Below are 20,384 nucleotides of genomic sequence, written 5' to 3'. Positions count from 1 at the left end.
CGAGAAAAAAGTACAAGATGTATTTTTCTTGGAATTCTTATTTTTAACCTATATATATATATATATATATATATATATATATATATATATACACTATATAATACACTAATATATATATATATTAGTGTATTCGAATAAACTTGACTTTTCATTTACAAGGTACGGTATGTTATTTAGAAAGAATCTTTCTTTTTTTTCATTGTTAAACACCCCAAGAGCAACCGGCACCGCCGTTAGATCTAACATTAGTCGCCCTCGGTTGTCGTGGAAGTCGACTGCCCCTCTGTCCGTTCTTGGACGTTACCCGTCGGGGTTCTTTCCGCGTCAAGAGTGTCCCGACTTCCTCTTCTGGACGGCCGAAACACCCTTCGGCGGAAGAGCTATCCTACCCGTCCCTAATCTACCAGGATCCGGACATGCATTGCGCATATCCTTAACCCAGCGCCCGCCCTCTCATACCTGGAGGGTCCCACCTGCTATCATCAGATAAACCCCGACTTCCCCATTCTTGCCTATGGTTTAGCTAGAGTATCCTAGGCGGATGAGCTACCTCCCGAATCTATACGAAGCCATGTTTCGTCCTTTTTTTTTTTTTTTTTTTTTAATGTAATGTCGAGCACATCTAAACAGGACAATTTGCAATAATAATTTTATACAGTTCAATATTATAGTATCAATTATATATCAGTTACATATCAATATCAATTATAGTTACAGTATCAAGAAGAAAGAATCTGAAATCGAAATGTGTTGTAGCTGACAAATGTTTAATTTATTCATTATTTTCAACGTTATTATTATTATATGTTTACGAAATGGATTTTCAGCTTTCAGAAGAAAGCCGTTAGTTTTAACTTTAAATTGCTGTTCAAAAATTGCAATTAATGACAATTTCTCTTTATTTATGAAGCAATATTGAATTTTTATCTGATCGGTTTAAAGATAAATAAACTATTTATATATTTTAAAAATATATATATAAATATTTTTTTTTTTTTTTAATCTCCGGGATCATCGTTAGGTATTGCTTCAGAGGATGAGATGAATGATTTGTAGCGTATGTAAAAATGCCATGCCTGACTGTGATTCGAACCCGGGACCTCCGGATGAAAGGCCGAGACGCTACCACTCGCGCCACTGAGATCGATATATTGTATGTTTTATATTAGTTAAACCTTAATTGTAAAGAAACTTTATCAAAATGTGTCCGTTAAATCTGTGTTACTCTTTGCATTTAAAGCTAGGCAACATCGGATTTTCTGTATTTAAATATATTAAATACGCCAACCGGGGACTATTCTAGTGGTAAACACGTCGCAAATTACTTGTTTAACAGCTGATTTTCGAAGTCGAAAGTTCTGAGGTTCAACTCTAGTAAAAGTTGGTTGCTTTTATACGGATTTGAATTCTAGATAGTAGAAGATATCAGTGTACTTTTGTGGTTGGGGTTCAAATAATTACATATATCAGGAGTGGCCGGTGTGAGTCTGTACAAGACTTCACTTACAAGTGGTACTTATCATCCTCATATCATTTGGGGAGCGATATAAAATGCCGAATAGCTCAAGCGAAACGAGCCTTCAGTAAGAAATATAATTTGTTTACATCAAAAATGAATTTAAATGTCAGGAAAAGATTTTTGCAAGTGTATGTTTGGAGCGTCGCTTTATATGGAAGTGAAACTTGGACGATCGGATTATCTGAGAAGAAAAGATTAGAAGCTTTTGAAATGCGGTGCTATAGGAGAATGTTAAAAATCAGGTGGGTGGGTAAAGTGACAAATGAAGAGGTATTGCGGCAAATAGATGAAGAAAGAAGCATTTGGAAAAATATAGTTAAAAGAAGAGACAGACTTATAGGCCACATACTAAGGCATCCTGGAATAGTTGCTTTAATATTGGAAGGACAGGTAGAAGGGAAAAATTGTGTAGGCAGGCCACGTTTGTAATATGTAAAACAAATTGTTAGGGATGTAGGATGTAGAGGGTATACTGAAATGAAACGACTAGCACTAGATAGGGAATCTTAGAGACCTGCATCAAACCAGTCAAATGACTGAAGACCAAAAAAAAAAAAAAATCAAAAAACCTCCGCCCAGATGATATGAGGATGATAAGTATAAATTGTAAATGAAGTCTTGTACAGGCTCAGGCCGACCATTTCTGATATATGTATTACATATATATTTCATATGAAGGAACGAAAATAATTTTTCCGCTACCTTCTACCGGCGAAAATATAGGAAAAAAGTAATAAAGATTATCTGGTAGCGCTTTATTTTTTTGTTACGGTTAATGAAACGTTTCGCTATGATTGTTTCTTCCAACAATGAAATGAAAATTTAGGATATTCTTTGCAATATAAATTATCCATTAAAATTATAATTTTATTTGTATTTTGAACGGAAAAAAAAAGTGGATTATAGAACTGTATCTTCAGTAATTACCGAGAAAATTTACAAAATACTGGAATCGAAAACACCTGTTTTTTTTCTTAAATTTATTGTAAATTATCGTGGTTAAATTGTCTATATACAAATAAAACGTAGTAAAAAAATTTATAAAAATTTTATCATAAGAATTTATAAGCAAAATAAGTTGTCACTTGAAAACAAGTAAAAATATAAGAATTTTAAAAGTTATAATTTTGTATCACAAAAAACCTTTTTTGTTTTTTTTTTCAAAATTGTAACATATTCTTATTGGTAAGTTTTGATTTAAATAACGATTTCATAAGCTTATATTTATTTTCGAATGATTCGACTTACTGCCAACTTCAGAATTTAGTTCTCTACATTTTTTTGCTAGGTTTTATTGTTTATTGACAATTTAACAAAGATCAAACCTAAGAAGTATGGTTTTTGATCCCACTATTTTTTGGACTCCACAAAATCTTTTTTTTGATGTTGTAATTGAAATTCCCGTTCGTATTTTCTTTTAATTTAAAAAACGCCCAAAGAATTTCAGTATAGTCTCAGTTTACTATCGGAACAGAAATAATTTTAAGCCTTTCGTAACTCGAAAAAAAAAAATTGTTAAATACAAAATTTTGTATTATTCGAGTAACTCGAATAATACATAATCTTTATATATTTTCGAGTTATTCGATAACTCGAAAATATACAGCGATAACTCGCTGTAGGCTTTTTCTTTGAGGTAACCCCGTAGAAAAAAATCCGCCGCAGTCAAATCTGGAGATCTTGTTGGCCACAAGCCTCGACCGATAACACGATTACCAAAGAATTTCTCGACGAAATCGGAAGTTGAACCTGCTTAGTGCGATGGTGCACCGTCGTGTTGTAGCCGGCAGTGTCTGTCTTCCTCTTCCAAGAGTGCGATGAACTGAAATAAAATATCCTGATATCGTTTTGCATTAATGGTGTACTCGAAAAAAATAGGACCGATTATTTTCTTCCGCGATATCGCGCACCACACGCCCGACTTCTGCGGGTGTAATTGTTTTTCGTGATAAACGTGGGGATTTTCAGCGCTCCAAATTCTACTGTTTTGGCTGTTTACGTAGCCGTCCAAATGAAACCGTCCTTCATCTGTGAAAAATAACGAATCCATAACGTTAATTCCCTCACGCAGAAATCGACGGAACCGTTGACAATATTGTAGCCGTTTTTCTTTGTCGGGCTGAAGAAGTCGATGAACCGTTTGAATGCGATAAGGTCGTAATTGTAATCGTTTGGTCGCCCGATGAACAGTCAATTCAGACAAATTAATTTCAGCAGACAAACGTCTGATCGATTTACTTGGCGAGGCGAGTAATCGGTCTTCGATTTCAGCGACTGTATCTGTATTCAACACTGACGCAGATCTTTTGTGTTCCTTGTTATTAACAGAACCGGTCTCTCTATATTTTGCAACTAACCTAAATAATGATGTTTTGTTAGGAGCTGGTTTATCTGGGTACTTATGGCGAAACAAATCTTGCACTGCGACCGCTGATTTCGTGCTGAAGTACGACTCGACAGTGAAAACACGTTCATCTAACGAAAACACCATCTTGTCTCTAGCAATTCACTGAACGTTATGATTGCAGTGTTGTTACTATTGGTAGTGTTCTACTGCGTCGCCGCGATGTTCATATGTTGGACGAGTCCATTTCAGTAACGAGTAGGGTAGTAAGCTTGACTTTTGAAATTTCATGGATGAGTGATTAATGGGTTGCGTTTTATATGAGACACTCTGTATATATATATATATATATATATTTATATATATATATAATTTTTTTTTTTTTTTTTTTTTTTTTTTTTTTTTTTAACTGGTTTTTAGTAGAAAGAGTATACAGTACATTCTTAGTAGCTTTTATTCTCTTCAAGGACCTACATAGAATTTTTTAAAGTAAAATATGACCTTTCAGCACGTAATATATCAAAGCGGTAATAAGTTTAACAATTGTTAATGATAAGGGTTCCTCAAAACTGCTGAACGCTCTAGGATGTAAAAAGAATAAAAAAAAGTTAATCATGGTTTGAAAAATGGGTAACCTCAAAAAACATTAGATCTAGCACTATAATGACTTATTGCTGAACTACTGGACATTTTATTATGTCGGTTCAAGTATACTGAACTGTAAAACGGATATGCTGTGCTTCAACCGATCATAAATTTAGATAATACTTTTTTGTACATCTCATAATATACTTATTTAAATTAACTTCGGTTATGCATTCGACTAGTATATGATCCAGGGGTAATTATTCGGTCTAAATGACGTCATAGTTAAAATCATATGTTTTGAACAACTTATAATTTCTTTTTTATGTGTAATAGATTAGCATAATTATTCACTAATGAAATTTATCGATTTCTTAGTGGTAATTTAAATTTTTAATTCTTAATAAATCAATAAAAAAATCTCTGGCTATATAATGCTAAACATTTTTTTTTTAGCACATTAGAAAAATTAAAATTGAATTCTTTTTAAGTGATGTAGTTGTGAATTATTATTATTATTATTACCCGTGTGATCGCATTTATTTTATTATTCATTTACTTATCTACTAAAAAAAAAATTATAATAAACAAGTTAAATAATGATTTTTAATTAATTAAAAAATTAGGATCACTCAATTTTTTTTTTGTTTTCAGTCATTTGACTGGTTTGATGCAGCTCTCCAAGATTCCCTATCTAGTGCTAGTCGTTTCATTTCGGTATACCCCCTACATCCTAGATCCCTAACAATTTGTTTTACAAATTCCAAACGTTGCAAAATTTTTTCCTTCTACCTGTCCTTCCAATATTAAAGCGACTATTCCAGGATGCCTTAATATGTGGCCTATAAGTCTTCTTCTTTTAACTATATTATTCCGAATGTTTCTTTCTTCATCGATTTGCCGCAACACCTCTTTATTTGTCACTTTATCCACCCATCATACTTTTAACATTCTCCTGTAGCAGCGAATTTCAACAGCTTCTAATCTTTTCTTCTCAGGTACTCCGATCGTCCAATTTTCATTTTCATATAACGCTACGCTCCAAACGTATACTTTCAAGAATCTTTTCCTGACGTTTAAATTAATTTTTGATGTAAACAAATTATATTTCTGAATGAAGGCACGTTTCGGCTGTGGTATTCAGCATTTTATATTGCCGAGTCCATCTCTAGTAATTCTACTTTCCAAATAATAAAATTCTTCTACCTCCATAATCTTTTCTCTTCCTATTTTCACATTCAGTGGTCCATCTTTGTTATTTCTAATACATTTCATTATTTTAGTTTTGTTCTTGTTTACTGTCATACGGTAGTTCTTGCGTAGCACTTCATCCATTTCATTCATTGTTTCTTCTAAATCCGTTTTACTCTCAGCGAGAATTACTATATCATCAGCAAATCGTAGCATCTTTATCTTTTCACCTTGTACTGTTACTGCGGATCTAAATTGTTCTTTAACATCATTAACTGCTAGTTCTATGTAATGATTAAAAAGTAACGGGTATAAGGAACATCCTTGTCGGAATCCTTTCTTATTACTGCTTCTTTCTTATGTCCTTCAATTACTACTGTTGCTGTTTGGTTCCTGTAAATGTTAGCAATTGTTCTTCTATCTCTGTATTTGAATCCTAATTTTTTTTAAATGCTGAACATTTTATTCCAGTCTACGTTATCGAATGTCTTTTCTAGATCCATAAATGCAAAAGTATGGCGGTTTGTTTTTCTTTAATCTTCCTTCTAATATTAATCTGAGGCCTAAAATTGATTCCCTTGTCCCTATACTCTATTTTTAAATTTATAATATATAATTATTTTTTCTCTAATAGAGAAAAAATGTATCGGGGCTCTCTTTACAATCTCAATATTTTTGTCAGATTTATTTCCCCGTTCCTTTAGTTTTAACATGTAACGTCTTTAAAATCACACAGAAACATAAGGGTACAAGAACAGAAATTCGTAGCGTTAACAAAAAGTTCTATATCGTCCTGCCTTAATAACTCCCTAACTATCAGTCTCAGAGACGTAAATGCGATGTCATTTTATAACTTACTTGGTCAGCTCGCGGATGCGACTTTGAGTTTGCGTCACTAGCTTGCGGATTGGCGGGGAGAGGGCACCGCCCTGATCGGCCAAAACTGTCACTCCTGCTTATTTCCATTCAATGTAGCTCACGACTTAGATGTGATAGCGCGGTAATTCGTGGGTTTGTGTTTAGAGTTTGTCGAGATAGACCGATTTAAGTAATAATAAATCTATTTTGGACAATATTTATGTGTAAAAAATTAAATAAACCTGTAAAAAAATATAAAAATTCAATATTTCAGACTAAGTCCGCGCAAAATCCAGCCGGAAATATAAATTACGCTTATCGTAGGAAAGGAGAGGTTATGGACAACGCACAGGTACCCCGATGTCCGGTGCCGGGCGAGCGAGACTGCTTCCGGAGCGCCGCAAAGCTGGTACGGCGCGCTCAGTGAACGACGCCGACGGCGCGAGCACCTCTACCGCTGCTATACTCGAATTATAGGACATAACGAGTGAAGATAACACCCATACATCTGTCGAAGACGTCTCTAGTTGATAGATATCAACATTAGTCGAACTGATGCGATGCAGGACCATTGGCGTGCAGTAGACAAGCGCTTCAATATGGTATTTGAAAACAATCAATTTTAAACAATTGAGTTTGGTCTATCTTGCAGCGTTTGTGATCGACTTTGGTTATACAGAATTAAAGCAGGCGAAAGCTCGCAACATTCCTCTTCCTCAGACTGAATTCCCCGCCGAAAATGTAGCGGTATTTTGTATATGTAGTACCTGTAGCAAGTCAATAGATGCCAATAAAATCCCGATGCTGTCGTGCTCAAACGGATTTCGATATCCCCGAAACTCGGACTGTAAAAAGAATATGCCGGTAGTTCTCCCATTAAACTCAACAGATAAGTTGGTCGGTCGGTAGCTAGGAAGAAATTTATCCTAGGTCTATAACGTTTCACGTTAAACCAACGGCTGTGCGCCCTGACACAGCCCCACCCGATTTTTTTTAAGTTTAATTTTTCTCTGAATCACGGCTATTGAAACCTACAAAGATACGACTCATCGACGTTGAGGTTGTGCCGCATGGTACACTAAATACCTCCAACGGAGTTATTGTGTGCAGGGACCTGCTAAGTAGAAGCGATCGTCAAGCAGCTTCAGGAACAAGGAATTGTTGCATGTCGACGTTTGAACACCCGACATAACGCAGAAATTGTACCCTCTGCGTCGCATGTTTTAACATTTAGCAAACCTAAGTGCCTTAAGAAAATTAAAGCTTGTTTTCATAGACTGGATGTCCGTCCATTCATCCCGACTCTATTGTGGTGTTTTGAATGTCAGAAATTCGGACTTACCACGACGAGATGCACAAAGAAACATATTTGTCCCTGTGGTTATCCATTACATTCGTATGACCCATGCAAGTATCCGCCAGTTTGTGTTAACTGCCATGGACATAATTCTACTAGATCACGAAATTGCCCGATCTATATGGAGATAGTAGCAATGCAGAAGGTTAAGAAATCTTAGCTACGAAGTAGCTAATCCACTGACTTGGTCTAGTGGTGAACGCGTCTTCCCAAATCAGCTGATTTGGAAGCTAAAGTTCCAGCGTTCAATTCCTACTAAAGTCAGGTAGTTTGATACGGATTTGAATACTAGATCGTGGATACCGGTGTTCTTTGGTGGTTGGGTATCAATTAATCATACATCTCAGGAATGGTCGAACTGAGACTGTGCAAGACTACACTTCATTCACCCTCATACATATCATCCTCATTCATCCTCTGATGTATTAGCTGAAAGGTAATTACCGGAGGCTAACAGGAAAAAGAAAGCTACGAAGTAGCTGACCAAAACGTCAGGGTTTTCTGGTTTCGAAGTAGCTGACCTTTTGGTCAGCCAGAAAAATTGTGCTCAGCAAATCACCGAAGCTTACATCCAATGCTCAGGTTGATGCGGCTTCTGCAGCTTCTTTTAAACCAAATGACGTAATTTCTGAACTGACATTAGCATTGGCAAGCACGGTCGAATGTATAATCGATCACAGATCGAAGAGGACTGTTAGAGAAAGTAATTGAAAGCAGATGAAGAAAGAAACGGATGTCTCTACGCAAAAGAGTGTTACGCAACCGAGGAATGAACCTTCGACCAGTCAAAAGGCGAAGGAAAACGAAACGAAAATGAAAAAGACTGTTGAAAAAGTTCCCACTCAGGCACATGAGAAACCAGATTAATGGTTTTGGAAAAGGAAGATTTTGAAAAACCAATAATGGAGCCTCTGAAAGCACGGAGACCTTTAAACGAGAGAGCGAGCATTTCGGCCGCCCCTCACGCTCTAGTGAGTAGTGTATCGATTCTTGACTCTCTCTTTTTCTTTTTCCTGTTTAACCTCTGGTAACTACCGTTCAGATAATACTTCAGAGGATGAATGAGGATGATATGTATGAGTGTAAATGAAGTGTAGTCTTGTACATTCTCAGTTCGACCGTTCCTGAGATGTGTGGTTAATTGAAACCCAACCACCAAAGAACACCGGTATCCACGATCTAGTATTCAAATCCGTGTAAAAATAGCTGGCTTTATTAGGACTTGAACGCTGGAACTCTCGACTTCCAAATCAGCTGATTTGGGAAGACGCGTTCATCACTAGACCAACCCGGTGGGTTGATTCTTGACTCTGAATCACTACTGACCGCACCATCGGAGCCGGTATCATTTGATGTCGGCAGTAGGAGATCTTCCGTGATTTACTGCGGAGGATCAGAACAATTCATCTCCGAGGCTTTTGATTCCCTGGAATTCGACATCGAGGACTTAAGAAGATGGAAAAGGAAAGAATGGCCTAAGGGAAAACTTAGGCGATAGAACTAATGATTGAGATGAACTCTTGAAGAATTTTAATTAAAGAAAACCATTTATTTATTTTGTTTGACAATGGATTTATTTTCATGGTACTGACAAGATTTCGTTAGAAATAGAATGAGATTTTTTTTAAGTGTTTTTAGTGTGAGTTTTTAAGTGGCAAGGGACCCTTTTACCCCCTTTGTCATAGTGTGTTTTTTTTTAATACCCCTTGACAAGTTTATTTCTGAATGATCTGTTATGACAAGACTAGTCTACTTACTATGTCGCTAGAGTTTTTAACAGGGAAGGGAAAAAAGGTTTTTATTTTGATGTGGCAAGGAGCTAATGACCACGGCAGTCGAGGTTAAGAGAAGAGGATGTATTAGTTATTAATCTCTTTGATAATTACAGGAAGTTCATCACATTCTAATAAGAAATAAAAGGGCTTCCAGTTTATTCGTTGAGACGCGTAAAATGGAGTTAAAGTAAACATTAGCAACTATAACATAAAATAATATTTTTTTGAGTAAAGAACTTAAGAATTTTTATTTTCAAAATTGTTACGTATTCATTTTATTTTTAGATAAATTAAAAAAGTCCAAGTTTCCATAAATACAACACCTCTCAATATTTTACCATTTACGCATTTCTTTTTTCAAAAAAAATTAATTGAATCAATCAAATAACAACCAAATAAATAGTAAGTAATATCGCCTAAAATGTCATGATTTAAGTTTAAACCGTTCCTTATGTGTAAAGCCTACTCATATGTATTAAATGAAATATTTTGTGAATTAAATTTTATTTGTTTGGATTTCTAAACGGAGGCCCCAAATTTTTTGACAGGGTTACTTTTTAATGAAAGCTTCTCTTTTCCCGTTATATATTTACTAAAACGTCCGGGAAAGCAAAATAAAAAGTATCGCAATATTCTTTACTTTTTTTTTTAATAAATTTATTTGGTGTCTTAATACTTAATAAAAAAATTAGAAGGGAGGTTAGTGTAGCATTTAATTCCTAATATTAGTTTATTAGGAATTACATACTCGCTTCAACTATATCCTGAAAAGTGACAACTTTCAGATAAATAAACCATTAATAAGTGGAAATTATCATATAATAATGAGTAAAATAATGTAATTTAGTAGTAACGGCTAAAGGTTAAAGTTCGCAGCATGGTTAAGCTAAGTGTGAGGTAGCGCGCGGTCGATGAAACTGAGAACGGGGAAACTACCAACAATAATCAGCTATCGGCCTGCTTGCAATTGTTTAAACACACGAGCGTCCAGCAAACATTGATTTCTGTAAGGCGAGGTTGGCGTAGCCGCGTCGGTCCTACTCTTATCGTCACATGATTCTGACGTCATACACGCTTAGTCATTCTACGCTCGGTATAGGGCTTGTTACAGACGTTGCCAAACTTCTGGCGCCTGTCAAAATCACGTGCTTCGTCTCCTCTACTCTCTTCATCAGTTTATCTCTATCCTCCTCCTAACCTCCCCTAACGAACAATCTAGATAGGTTGGATTTGTCCAGCTGTTGTAAATTGTTTGTTTTGTTGTTAGTGCTCGGTATCTTTGGCACTTTTGTGAAATTTAAGTTTAAATTACCTTATACTTTTTAAAATATAATTTTAAACAGCGTATTTGAAATGAAAAATTTTATTATAATTAATTTATAAAAAAAAAAATTATTTTCTCCGAATTCAATATTTTAAGTATTTCGTTTATAATAATCGTAGCATTTTTTTTCTTTGTGTTAGTTTATTTTATTTGTTGTTAAATAGTAAATATTTTTAGTTCATACAAATTTCTATCATTCTCCTTAAGTTTTTAAACAATAATATTTACAAAACTGAATTATTATTATGTAAATTATGTATGAAATGAACAAATTAATTTTACAAGTTAAAAAAAAAAAAGAAGTTTTCAATTCGATCTGTATGTACTATTTTATTATGTGTTCAGCCGGTATCCCGTGTCGCGGTCGTGAATATTTGTTAATAACAATCTCTTTTATTTCTTCAATCTATTGTATAATGTTTATTTCCTATTACGGTTCGCAAACTATTAAACAGAATCAATCCATGTTCGCAAAGGCCGATCTTCATCACATGCAGTGGCGGATTTCTAAATAGGCCAGCTAGGCTTTAGCCTACAGAGGCAAATTTTCGAAGGCGCTAATAAGCCGCACGGCGACGGCTCGGCGGCAGCGCCGGCCGGTCGTTCAGCCTATAGGTGGCAGATTTCTAAATCCACCTCTGTTCACGTGTGGTTCATAACGGAAAAATTTGTTTTATATTTCACCTTACTATCGACCTGCAGCTTCCAGGATTTCTTAAAATCGCTTTATTATTTGGAAATAGTTGAAGCTCCCATCTAATGACATAGTTTGAAATTCTAAGCAGTTTAGAACATCTCTCTGAAGAAGCCCATTTGCGCCGCCTGGATCCGGCTTTTCTCTCTACTTCCAGATTTCATTGCCGTATATTGAAAATGGAAACCGATATTATTTTACAATACCTAAGCTTTCTATATCTCAAAATCTTTTTATGTTCTACGCAGTGCTTGAAAATTATCAAACTACTTAGCTGTACTTTGCATCGCTCATATCTAAGACAGCTGATGTACTTAAAACAAAAAGTAATACCTGTTCCAGACAACATTTCCAAATTTAATCCTAATCGAATCTTATTTTAAAAACCATTTTCCTTAGTTTTAGCAGTCGGTAACGGTAGATTGTATTCTGGACTTACCTGATCAAGTCGGAAAATGAAATATTACAACTTGTTTTCCTGAAGTATTTCTCAGTTTCCTGAAGTTATTCATTTGTTGTTAATTCTTGTCCCATATAAATCCCTAATTTTTTTCTTCCAGATCTAGAAAGAATTTATATATATTTTTTTTTTGTCGGAACGTTGTTGCGGAAAATTGCTAAAATCTGTCAAAAACAGACGTTTGACCATTGACCGATTTTATATTTATTTCTTTTTATAATATGATAATATTAAAAAAAAAAGAATAAATTCAACGAAACTTAAATAAAATTGTGTAAATGGGTTAAAGCAGAAATTATCATTCTCGTATTTGTGTGAAGTTACTTTCATACTTGTCCACAAATTCCGTTCCATGCAAATGTAATTGATGTTTATATCATCTGCTCGGCTCTTGAGATAGGAATCAATAGCTTGAAACTTTACTGCTTGCGGTTTACGAAGTCATATTAATTATTATTCACTAATGAAATTTCTGTACCATTATTGATAAAACTATTTTCCAGCCGCTATCTATTTTTTTCTTTTTATGTACTTTAAAAAAATTATAAGAATAATGAGGGCAAACTAAAAGATAGGTTGAAATTAGAATATCGGAACCCTTCCTAATTATAGTAAATATAAAAGATTAAATAAATAGCCTGTAGCCCGCATCGCCTGGAAACGTATCACAAAATTAGTTTTTAATTTAGACTAGTTATCGCGATTGATATTTTGTAAAAAAATTAATTAAATGGACGATTTACAACAGCTCTCATTAGAAAATGATTAGTCAGCAAATTGTATTTACGCGTCTTCCCAAATCAGATGATGTGGAAGTCGAGAGTTCCAGCGTTCAAGTCCTAGTAAAGGCAGTTACTTTAATACGGATTTGAATACTAGATCGTGGATACCGGTGTTCTTTGGTGGTTGGGTTTCAATTAACTACACATCTCAGGATTGGTCGAACTGAGATTATACAAGACTACACTACATTCACACTTACACATATCATCCTCATTCATCCTCTGAAGTAATACCTGTACGGTAATTCCCGGAGGCTAAACAGGAAAAAGAAAGGTTTTTTTTTAAAAAGCTTCATTATAAAATTTCTTTGTTATTCCCAAATAAAACTACCCTAACAGTTAATGAATGAAATTTAGTATATATGTCTTTCACTTATAGTTATATTAACTCACCGATGATAGTATTTCATGTTTATTAGAATTACTCGTGGCATCACTTTAATCGTATCAAACTTCATTTTCACTTTCTTTTTCCTGTTTAACCTTGGGGAATTACCGTTCAGGTATTACTTCAGAGGATCATATGTATGAGTGTAAATGAAATATAGTCTTGTACAGTCTCTATTCGACCATTCCTAAGATGTGTGGTTAACTGAAACCCAACCACCAAAGAGCATCGGTATCCACGATTTAGTATTCAAATCTGTATAAAAAAATAACTGCCTTTAGTAAGACTTGAACGCTGGAACTATCGACTTCCAAATTAGCTGATTTGGAAGTCGAGAGTTCCAGCGATCAAGTCCTAGTAAAGCCAGTAATTTTTACACGGATTTGAATACTAGATCCGAGGATACCGGTGTTCTTTGGTGGTTGGGTTTCAATTAACCACACATCTCAGGAACGGTCGAACTGAGAATGTACAAGACTACACTTCATTTACACTCATACATATCATCCTCATTCATCCTCTGAAGAATTATCTAAACGGTAGTTACCGTTGGCTAAACAGGAAAAAGAAACAAAAAGGCCTGCTATACGGGTCTTCTTAAAATACTATGTCAAGTGTTTAACAAATAAATATATAAATTTTGTTTACATTTCATTATTCGGAAAATGAAAAGGAAGATACCAATTTTTTAATTTAAAAAATTACCGTTTCAGAGTTAACAGAGTTTTTTTTTTATTTGAAAGATGGATGATAAATGTAAAATATTTATCCAGATACATCCAAACTGAGCAAGGACAGTGAAAAAAGAATAGTTTTTGTTCATTATTTTGAAAAAAGAAGCAAAACGTGTAAGTAGTAAATTACAGCTTAAAACAACCTTTGCAATAATAAATTAAAATCAGCTACGATATTTTACCTTTATGATAAAGCGAATTATTAAATGTAAACTCATCGGCAAAAATATTCTGCGCCCAGTAAAGATATCCTAAATTGGTCACATGTCTTCTTAAACAAATCATGATTTTATAATGATTTGATGATAAACCTTTTCCGTGCAATGATCGGATCGAGACTTCTCGTGGTCGAAGCACACAAGTTAAATTATTAAGCACACGAATAGAATTTTATGCTGTTTAATTTTCTCACTTTCCCTGTTTTTGTTTATTTTTAATAAAATTTGTATATATAATTTTTTTTTATGAGATGTGTGCAAAACTCAATTAATTGGGATTAAATGTTTGTCCATAAAATTGTCATATATATATATATATATATATGAATTTTAAATTATCACTAAAGAGCAGAAATTATGTGTTTCAGATTTCAAGCATTCGTTGACTTGCAACTTTTGTTAGACTGGCTCATGTAAGTTTACAACATTTAATCAAATTTTTCATTATATTTAAGAAATTATATTGCTATAATTACAACAGTCCACCAGATTATTAGTGTTTTTTTAACGTATCGATGAGATAAACTTGTAAATCTGAATTTAGTTGAGAATAAGAATTCTTGATCGTTTGAAAATTCTCTCTTTTGGTCATGTACCACTGTCTATTAGGACGCGCCTAGCTTTACCCGATAAGAAAATAACAACTGTAGGTTTTTTTACAGTCACCGAATAGGAAATCCGTTGAGTCCTTGGATAGATGCTAACTAGGAATTATCCTTCCACAAACTATACAAGTACTAAGTAACTGTAAAAATTCACGGTTACTTAGCATAGGAGGTCTGTTCAGAAAATAACAGAACTTTATTTTTTTAATCTTTATTATTAACATTACAGGTTATTGGTCCTTGTTCCCTTTAAAGTACTCTCCTCTCCTAATCACACACTTTTTCCAGGGGTGTTTATACTTCGCGAAGCAGTATTGGATAGCTTCATTTTAAATGGTATTTAAGGACGGTGAGGTATTTGCATTAATGTTAAATAGTCTCAAAACGGCATCCTTTCATCACTAATTTTAATTTCGGAAAAATCGCAAGGAGCGACGTCTGGCGAGTAGGGAGGACAGTTTTTGATTTTTTGTACAAAACTGACGAATTGACAAAGCTGAGTGTGCGGGAGCATTGTCGTGGTGAAGGAATCATGAGTTGTCTCGCCACAACTCTGGTCTCTTTTTGCGGAAGTTTTTCACGTAACCGTTGTAACACGCTTTGATAGTATGCACGGTTCACTGTTTTGGCTAGAATTCAAAATCACAATTCCATTAAAATCGAAAATAAAACAGAGAGCATCACTTTGACACGGGATCGAGACTGACATGCTTTCTCGGGGCGTAAGCCATTGAACTTTTGTCTCATGTTGATAATTGAACTTTTGTCTCATGTCGTTGTCGTTGTCCGGCATTCGTCTCCCGTTATGAACCTGCGCATAAATGTTTCATCTTCTTCAAGAAATTGCCGACAAACTTCCACACGATGTTCTTTTTGCTATTCGGTCACCAAACGAACAAACTTTGCTACGACTCGATGCGTTTTCAAATTTTCAGTCAAAATGTCACGGCATTATCCAGCTGAGATATTAACCTCTTCTGCAAGTTCTTTGACAGTCGTTCGGCGATTTGTACGCACCATATCGTTGATTATTTGGACGCGGTTGGCAACGGCGTTTTTTTATAATAGTTTTTTTACAAAAGTTGAAATGCTTCGGTGAAAATTTTCCTCGGGTTCACGCAAAATTTTACGTTGAATCGTTGCTCACGAAAATCGCACTTTACAAAAATCGTTACTAACACTTAAACACGAAGCACTCAAAAAAAATAACACGAAAACTAAACGAGATATCAACAATCCAAGAAAATGTGGTTACATAGGAGGTTATACGGAACACAGTGCTGCCAACTGCAAATCACTAAATACTTCCGTTGGCGGGTAATTAAAAATTTTCGGTTATTTTCTGAACAGACCTCGTATATCCAATAGGTGTTTATTTGAACTCTACAGAATACCCTGTGGAAGAAAGGATCGCTGATAAGGTAAAGAATAGATGGACGATCTCTTCCCAGAACCGATACAAAACGTGACAGTAAACTAGATTGTTTTAAGGATCTGTTTACCGCTCCAGGCAATAAGTGTTGTCCTTGCATCAGCACAATTATTCGGGAGATTTTCGTATTTTAATCAGGATAGGAACAAGATGTTCCTCATCAACGAGTTTATATTCACCACACTAAATACAGTGGTGAAAAAGTTTTTGTGTATATTTTGAAATATTAATAACTCTACTGCATGTGAATTTTTTAAGATTTTATTTACAAAATAAAATAAAAAATGTATAGAATTAAGATTTTTTTTTGACATAAATTGTTGAAAAAACGTCAAATAAGTTTTACTGTTTACTTAAATGGAGACCTTCATCTTCACATTTCGCATAATTTCTGCTGGATCTAAGATATTTTCCATAACAACTCTAAGAGTCTTGATGCATAAACTCAGATTTCAGTTCGAATATTTTTCTGCAAGTATTGAAGAGTTCAAGGTTTATTTGCGATTCATCATCACTTTCAAATAACTCCATAAAAAAATGTCAAGCGATGTTTAATCTGGAGACCGTATTTTAAATTTAATTTCTTTTTAAAAATTATTTTTATCCTAAACGTTTGAAAACGGGATGTAATCATGCGGCTTCAATTTTTAATTTCTATACCGCAAATACTTTAAAATTCTTTGGATTGATATTCGAGTCATTTCCGATCGATCAAACCATCTTCAGATCAATATTTCGAATTCCTCCAATACATTTTATTTTATTCGTTTGGTTCACATCTAAAAAGACAGAAAAAGACCTACCCGAACGAGAAAAATCAGAAATAGAACTGTTAGGGAAAACTATCCGATTATTTCTACATAATGGAGTTTTAATGTAATTTTTAAAGTAAAATTACATAATCGTCTATGCTTTAAAGTGAACATCTTCATCATAGAAATACCGAGCTTGAAGTTTTAATGTGAGAAAAAAAGATTTAAAAAGACTTTAATAAACAGTAATTTATTTTTAAAATCATTTCGAGAATTTTGGTCACGCCATATTTATAGCGACAGTTCTTTCTCTTTCATGTGCCAACAGAGGAATCATTCCTAGAAATGTGAACGTACAGCGAAATTAAAAATCGTTTACTCCGATTTCCATTAAAAAGTTGGTAAACACAATAATTTTTAGAAATAAATAATAGAGATGCTATTGACTAACCGAATTAGTAACAGCTGATTGTAATATTACTTTTACGGCTTATAACAGTTAATAATTCATAGCACATCTTGGATTCAAATAAAAATATTTCACCAAGGTAGGGCATCGTATGGATTCAGGATGTGTCCGAATTTTAAGTGTTTTTACACTTCCTTGTACGAAGTAAAGAAAATATTGTGATCGCGAAAAATTTCGGTTTTTAGATTTCAACGGATCCCTGAATCCATTTTGATTAGTTTCGCGTGACGTCTGTACGTGCGCGTATATCTCAAAAACGGTTAGCCGTAGGATGTGAAAATTTTGGATTTAGCACTGTTGTAACATCTAGTTGTACAATTCCCCTTTTGACTGCAATCGATTGAACCAAAAGTGTCCAAAAAGCCCAAAATTCAAAAAAATATTTGGATTTTGGACTTTTTCTAATGTTCAGTAATAAGCCCTCATTAAGAGCTTTTCAACGATATGACATAAGTGGTACTTATTTTCATTGGTTCCAGAGTTATAGCAAAATAAGAGTTTAATGAAATATTTGGGAAGGCACATCGATTCGAATCAGACTTCATCTCTTTTTTTTAACATTTTTTTTAAATTAAAATATATTGGTTTATTAAAAATTATTAACCTCTGATTGTAATAAAAATTTACGATAAATAATAAATCAATAATAACAATTTTAAAAAATGAAAAAATATCATGTTATTAATGAAATAAAATTTTACGTAATTTTATTTAAAAAGAATTTGCAAATATAATTTAATAGGCGTACAAGGAAGTCATGTGTTGTCCATATCAGATTTTTTTTGTTTTAAAATATCACATTTTTAATACATTCGTTGTGTTATTACTTTTATCGATTAACATTTAGAAATAAATAAACTTTCTCCTAATGAATATATTAGACAGTTTGTATAATGTAGTTTCTGTACAGAAACGGATAAATCAATAAATTAATTTGTCGCTTTAATATTATTTGTAGCTTTGGTATGATGCATATAAGCACCTAGCCTTCAAAAGGACGGACATTAGTCAAAGTGCCTTTTTCTAAGAATAATGATGTTCATTATATAAACGATCCCTGAGTATTCAAAACATGAACAGAATAAAAAGTTGTCACTTGCTGGCCGAAGATCACGTGAAAGATTATAGCATTACCAAATGCTGCAGTGTTGGTAGAAAATAATCTTGATTTATACGTCTTTATAATAATAAGATAATACAAATATATTGTATTATTTTTTATTTTTTATTTTTTTTGTCTTCAGTCATTTGACTGGTTTGATGCAGCTCTCCAAGATTCCCTATCTAGTGCTAGTCGTTTATTGTATTATATATAATATTAAATAATTATAAAAATGTAATAATAATCTTCTAACGGTATATAATATAGTAAATTCAGTCGTGATGATTTGCATACAGTTGTCTTTTCCTTGCCGGATAACAGGCTGTTTCGTTTGTGGCTTAAAACGGAAACCGGAAATTAGCTTATATAAATTAATAATAACAATTAAATGAATGACAAACCGATCTACATAAATTAAGACTACTTTTTTACTTTATTATTATTTTTTTTTTTACCCCCGGGACCATCGTTAGGTATTGCTTCAGAGGATGAATGACAAATAGCGCGTGAAAATGCTACGCCTGACCGGGCTTCGAACCCGGGACACCTCTGGATAAAAGGCCGAGACGCTACCACTCGCGCCACGGACGCCGGCTAGCCTATTTACTAGAAAGAAGACTTAATCGCTCTCTCTTTAATTTCTTTCCTTCTCCCTTCACACTCATTTCATCATATTTAATTGAATCAAAATATTAATTTGATTCAAATCTGTGTGCGGTACCCTTCGTGCATAGATTTTACGGTAACCCATTTGCTCGATAATATAGTCTACTCCTTCAATAAATATTCCTAACTGAACAGCGATGCGTTTCTGGGTGATTCGCCGGTCACTTTAAAGCAAATCGTCCAGCACCTTTCGACGTTTCTTGTCCGTCAAAGAAACCGGTCGTCCGCTGGGAGGTGAGTCCTCAATTGTCGCTTTACCAGCTTCATATTCGCGAAATTTCAACGCACCTATTCACAGTACTGCTGTCAACAGTTTCACAACCGTAAACCGTTTTTAAACGATGAAAAATATTCGTAGGATTCATATTTTCTGCTGTTAATAATGTTTCGATCACTGGCGAAATTTTAACCGTGTTGACATATTGGCCGTACTCGACTCCATTTTAACTGCTCCTGAAAACAAACCGGTAAAGGGATTTCAACGCATTATCGCAGGTTTGTAGAGAGGGATTATAGCTATCATTTGCTGCCACATCCGACTCGATAGTACCTTTTATCTTCGTGTAGCACGCTAGTGTGCAAAATTTATCAGCTGAGCCTCGTAGATCGTGGATATCAGAGTTGTTTGGTGGTTGGGTTTCAATTAATCTCACATCTCAGGAACGGTCTATCTGAGTTTGTACAAGACTACAATTCATTTACATTTGTACATATCATCCTCTGAAGTAATACCTTACGATGGTTCCGGAGGCTAAACAGAATAAGACAGCGAGCGGCTGCCTCATTACGGCCTCTGGGCTCACACTTAATAACTCTCTGAACTTCAGGTGAGTTTGTTCTACCACTTCCCTAATCCTAGAGACGATCCGACCTGTTCAAGCAGAGTACTAAATTAAGGATAGTCCTCCGACACAAATCTGTTCATCGAACCAGTATCGGATCGTTACCCAACACCTTTAACCGGGTTGCTGGGATGAGGAGGATCAGCTTTTGCAGGTTAAGTGCTGGAGGGAGTTGTAGTGAGAGAGGGTGAACCCACCGGGTTGGTCTAGTAGTGAACGCGTCTTCGCAAATCAGCTGATTTCGAAGTCGAGAGTTCCAGCGTTCAAGTCCTAGTTAAGGCAGTTAT

This window comes from Lycorma delicatula, chromosome 9, assembly GCF_047948215.1.
Source record: "Lycorma delicatula isolate Av1 chromosome 9, ASM4794821v1, whole genome shotgun sequence".
NCBI classification, from domain to species: Eukaryota; Metazoa; Arthropoda; class Insecta; order Hemiptera; family Fulgoridae; genus Lycorma; species Lycorma delicatula.
The sequence above is the reverse complement of the archived record's forward strand: the minus strand, read 5'-3'. Positions refer to the sequence as shown.